This window comes from Macaca mulatta, chromosome 6, assembly GCF_049350105.2.
Source record: "Macaca mulatta isolate MMU2019108-1 chromosome 6, T2T-MMU8v2.0, whole genome shotgun sequence".
Classification (NCBI taxonomy): Eukaryota; Metazoa; Chordata; class Mammalia; order Primates; family Cercopithecidae; genus Macaca; species Macaca mulatta.
In genome coordinates, this window is record NC_133411.1 from 82,433,071 (window position 1) to 82,439,097 (window position 6,027).

The 6,027-nt window shown below is 40.7% G+C and overlaps 1 pseudogene; it reads left to right on the plus strand.

Annotated features, from left to right (window-relative positions):
- Positions 1-4,074: 4,074 nt before the first annotated feature.
- Positions 4,075-5,303, plus strand: LOC100426003 (spermine synthase pseudogene; annotated as a pseudogene).
- The last annotated feature ends 724 nt before the right edge of the window (positions 5,304-6,027 follow it).

Sequence of the window (6,027 nt, forward strand, 5' to 3'; positions counted from 1 at the left end):
TAATTCATCTCTCCTTCTTAACAAGAATGTTTTCCAGATATCAAAATCTGCCTCTTTCAGCAAAAAATATCTCTTGTGGGCATTTTCATCTTCCTTCCCCATCTCTACCCTGCCACACACTTCTAAGTGACACACTGCCTTCCCCTTTGAGCCACCAGAGGAGGCTAGAGACCTCTTCCAAGTTTCTTTCTCTGACCCTGCCTGGGGCAGCTTCTTCCGTGGCAGTTTGAGCAGAAAAATGCTCCCAGAACTTAAGTTTTCATTGAGTTAATATTTTTTTCATTTCCAGCTTTCCATCTGGACTCCTAAATTTTTCCTTTTGCTTGCTAAGATCCTGAAGCCGTTCTGACTTTAGGCAAATATTTGTCAAACACCTTCCATAATGTAGTAACTGTGCTAGAAACTTGGAATACAACAGATGGAGACATCCTTCTTGTTTTCCCAAAGGAAATAAACTTGAAACACAGTTCAACTCAAATCAGTAGACATTTGTGGAGTATCTACTGTGTGCCAGGTGCTCTTTTAGGGCTGGGGAGAGTATAAGGATGCTTTCAGCTATGAGCAAAGGCCTCTAACTTAAAGAGGCTCTAAAAAAAAAAGAGGAAATTTATTACTACACAACAGAAGTAGGGCTGTTCCAGACATGGCACACCAGGGCTCTGGCTCCACTTCTCTGAAATTCACTTAACTCTCACATCCTTCATGTGTTATGTCATCAGACTACCTCTCCTCCATGATTCCAGGATATTTGCAAAGTTCTATATGTCACATTCAAGCAAATAATGTCTAAAGCCACAAATGGGACTTCTTTGCTTCATTTATATTTTCAGGAGGAGCTTTCCCAAAAGCTGTCTAGAAATCTTCCCTGCAAATGTCATTGAGCAGAATTGTGTAACAAGTCCATGCCCAAACCAATAACTGGAAGGGAGAGAGGAATTAACATGACTGATTTGGACCAATTACAATGTAATGTGCCCATTCCCAAAAGCACATGGTCATGTGAAAAGTGGTAGATCTCAGTTTGCTGAGGGGGCCAGAGGTCTGGGCAAGAATCTCGAGAGCTTGTCAGAAGAAGATGGCAGTGGAGTCATGAATTGCACTGGAAGAAATTAAGAAAGAGCCGGAGACACCCACCGACCAAGAAAAGACATGCCCAAGCTGTCCTGGGGTCTAGCGAGCGGCAGATCTACACTTAGATGGATGCAACCTTGAATTAACTGACTAGATTAATAAAAGAAGTCTACCCAGAAGCTAGAAAGAAGGGCACAAACTTAAATTTTGCAGTTGTTTTGTGGATCTTAAAAGACATTGCTATCAAGTAAAGGAAATTGGCATTGTCATGTCTGATAGAAAAGGGGTGGATGATGAATGCCCTATAGTGGGAGCAGTTCCAAATAGATTATTTGCACATAGCAATCACTCCTCCAAATCAGGCACCACTTTCCTCGGGGCACATGAGACCATATTAAATTTTATTTACTATTTTTTTGCATTTATTTTTCAATTAGTTATGTAAAATACCTTATATAGTCTTTTTCGCCTTACTTCCATCGAGCCTTTAAACTCTAAGCACATTGTAATGCATCTATGTAGGAGTTATATTTGGTTGTGCTATGGTATGAGTATTAATAGAAGGCCCATATTGTTTCAAGCCCTTCTGTAAAATATGAAAAGTGCTCTTAGCATTCTGTAGAAAACTGTATTGTTAAATATATGTGTGTCATTTTTTTAAAAGGTAAATCCCTAAATAAAATCAGGATTCTTTAAGGCAAGCATAAAGTATGCATATATGTGTGGAAGTTGTACTGAATGCTGGTAGGGCAACCAGCAGAGTTGGATAGAAGATTGATCTGGCGCCTTTTTAAATATGATTGGTTATTCCTTATAGTTTCCTATTGCCTGCATATATTTTTCTTTAAGTAAAGTAAAAATTATAAGCAATAGTTCTAACATCTGAAGTCTTTCATCAGGAAAAGATTGAAGTTTCTTCTGTTATTTGTGTTGGGGCTCCTTCATGGTATCATGCTTCCTTGTGTATTGTTATTTTGTGTACTTCATTATTTTCTAACTTTCATTTATTTGTGTGATTTTTTTTTTTTTGAACTCCAGGATGAAGGAGGGCTCCTCCACATAGGATTTGCATTTCTTTCTATCAGGGACTGGGAAATTGCCAACCCAATATTAAACTGAATTCATAGTTTATTGAGAATTTGGGGCTAGAGATCTCTAAGACTTGCATTCAGTTGAAATTTCTCAGGTAAGCATATTCTACCTCTACTCGATAGCCACATTCCCTTGCTATACTAAGCATCAAGGCAACATTTTCAGTAGTCCCCTATATTGGTAGTGGTAGGGAGAATTGGTCTCTGGTTTCCCTTACACTGATAGTGTAAACCTTCAGATTGCTTGTAATGGAGGGTGGGTTGTGCCTCATTATTAGATTCAATAACTTGTGCAAGTCCTAGGTTTTGTCTTGTATCCCCCTCACATTAAAAAGACAAGGAAAACCTACCCCACCATATTGCTATCAACCATCTCATAAAAATATAGGAGGATGGCTGTTCAAGAAATATTCATTAGAATTTTATCATTTAGCAAAACCCAAATGAAATAGTAGATAAATAGCAATAATCGTCAATAACTGCTAACATCACAAAAGAGACAATTAGTATATGCCTCCTAATTAAATGATATATATGTAGTAGTTTCATTTTAAAAAGACCCTGCCTCTGATAAGCCTCTAGATCTATTTTCTGGATTGCAGGAAATACAGGGAGCAGCAGAGCCTATTAAATAGCATAACGGGAACAAAATCAGTAAAATTCAGACTGTGGAGAGCTCTACAGGACATAAGGTTTCTTCATCTATAGTAAATTATGAAGGGAAAAGAAAGGAAGGATGAACCAATAGATAAATAGAGATTTAAGAGACATATCAACCAATTGCAATGTATGGTAGACCTTGTTTGGATCTTGAGTCAAACAAACTAATTTTTAAAAACATAAAATAAGAGGAAGAGTAGGAGGGTAGGAGACGGGGTGTCTATGGAAACAATGCGATTTACCCAAACTCAATGTGGCAGCACCCTTCTGGTTCTGGTTGCCGATCTTCCACAATTTTGGAAAGAAAATGGGGGCACCAGCCACCAGAGCAATCCACTTGCCAAACTGCCTTCCTAGAACCAGGACCTGTCTACACATCCACGGCTGACTTCATAAGTGGGAGCTCTGCAGCTCCTTGGGGCATTTGGTCAAGACTACAGTGAGTTTTGGGGTCAGAAGAAAGGTGAAGAGCACACTGAAGGGGAGAAACGGGGATAGGGTCCACGTGGATCTGGGTGTAGGCTTAAGTGACCCCACCAAAAGAACCTGGCCACCAGAGAGGTGGTCTCTAACTCTTAAACTTTAGAGTTGTTTAAGGCATGGAGCATGGAGACCAAGTCCTTGTTTGCCCAGGTCTACGGGTTGTACTGGTTGGAATGAATATCTGTGTGTATATTAAATTGCCAAGGATTAAAACAGGATTAGTGTTCAGGAAGTGACATTGACTTGGGAGTCAATCAGGAAAGTTGTGGAGTTACCTGGAGGTCTGAGTCTGCTAGCCACATCTAAGAGTAGTGGGTGAAATAACCTGATGAAAGGAGATTTATAGCAGTAGGTTTCAGGGAGGAGTGGTGAAGAATGTTCCAGAAGTAGCAATGCAGAACAAGGACACCACTTTCCTATCTCCAGACACAAGTGATGCAAGCATTGGAGGGAAAATGTCAGCTGTCACTTGAGAGGGTTGTGAGAGAGCAGCCTCTTAGGAAGGCAAGCCATACTTCCATGAGAACAAAAAGGTGAAGAGAACACTTGGAGATGAGGTTGAGGATATTGGGCATTTTGCTAACAGTGGACTTCGAAGTCTAGGAGGCATAGTCAGAGAGTTTCAGGAGTTGGATAGGGAGAAAGAGACAGAATACTAGGTGTGCTGAGCCTTATGAGCATTAGAACATAAGAGATGAGAAAAGCACTTGAGATTTTGGGGCTTCTTGTGGTACTGATACAAGTAGGCATTAAGGGCTTAACAAGATGAACATTGGCAGACTCAAAACATACTGTTTTGACTCCTGTGGGCCACAGCCTGACACGGGCATGCCCCCACCCCCTGGCTCCCACAGCCACCTCCCTGAAGCATGGCACAGGAGGGCCTCACCTCACTGTGACAGCAGCATGGCACAGCAAGATCAAATTCATGCTCAGTGCCAAAGCTGATGGCAAGACCATTCTAACAGGCCTCCAGTCCATTTTCCAGGAGCACGGGATGGCGGAGTCAGTGCACACCTGGCAGGACCATGGCTATTTAGCAATCTACAAATGGAAACACAAAAACGGCATCTTTGCCAATTTGAGAATTTACCTACATGGATTGATGTTGCTGGACCTTCAGAGTTACAATGATGACCTGCAGGGCAAAGAAGAGATCGACAGCCTTTTGAACAAAGTAGAAAAAAGAATGAAAGAATTGAGTCAAGACAGTACTGGGCTGGTGAAGCCATTACCACCCGTAGTCTGAAGAGGGGCCATCAACAGACATTGGTCCACCACCAATGGGTGCCTGGTCGAATATGACATAGATGAAGTGGTATATAATAAGATTCACCTTATTGGAACATTAAAATTCTACACTAGAAGCAATTTGGAAATATTCTCATCCTTAGTAGAGATGTTGATTTGGCAGAGTGATTTGCATATACCTGGGCCATCATGGGCAGCAGCAAAGCAGATTGCACTGGCAAAGAGGTACTGACTCTCAGAGGCTGAGATGGGGGCATATTATGTGAAACAGTCAAACTAAAATCAAAGATGGTCACTATGGTAGAGATTGACCAAATGGTGATTGATGGATGTAAGAAATATATGCAAAACACATGTGGTGATGTTGTAGACAATCTGAAAGGAGACTGCTATCAGGCTCTGATAGAAGACTGTATTCCAGTACTGAAGAGGCACACCAGAGAAGGGAGAGAATTGGATTATGTGACTAATGATTTGACAGCTGTTCCAATATCCACATCTCCGGAACAAGATTCCACGTGGGAGTTTCTCGGACTGATTTTTGACCCCTCAATGAATGTATTGAAATAGGATGGGAAATATTTTACACGTGGGAACTGTGTCAATCTGACAGAAGCCCTGCCACCCTTCGAAGAACAGCTTGGGTGCCTGCATTGCCTTGTGGAATTCTCAAAGGAGATCGTCTATGTCCCTTCAAACTTCGAATTGTGGGTATTTCACACTGTCTGGAAGAAAGCTAAACCTTGAAGATGAATATCCCTTAATCACAAGTGCTGCAAATGGCCTTTTTCACTTCCATATGCTGTACATGACATTGAAACAAGTCAGGCAATTGATTGTGAATTCCTTGAAGTTTTCTTTTTAATTATTATTTTTAATTTTAAAAAGCAAATGGCAAATGTATATTTTGATGAGCTTAGGGTGTTATTTTTTTGAAAGCCAGCTGAAGGATGGTTCGACAGCACAGTAAAGACTGCCAAATGTCCTAACACCCTAGAATGTGATTTTTGTTACTTTTTATTTCTCCGTGGGCTTTTTTTTGTTTTGGTTATGATAGACTTTCAATGTGGATTTTTGGAGGAATGAACATCATTGTTTTGTTCCGAAGGGAAGTTTTTGGTGGTGTTTCTTTCCCCCAATATTGACTTAGATATTAAAATGTGGTGCTTATAAGAGAGAATTTTTAAAAATGAATAGTAATACCTCGATTAAAATTACAAAAGAGCCAAAAAATAGTTTTGAGTGTTGTGGAAGCTGAGTGTTGGGTTAAGAGTAGGTGTCTGCACTTTTCTATAGACTCCTGATGATGATGAGGAGAAGTGGAGAGCTGTACAAACTTGGTCCAACAGTATGGGGCTCTCTTCAGACCTCTGCTGTGGAAGCCAGGTGTAACTCTGACTTTCCAGAGCATCTTACAAAACCAATTCTCCAAAGCACAGCCTTTGGAAAACCTTGCCCTGACTACTAAAAG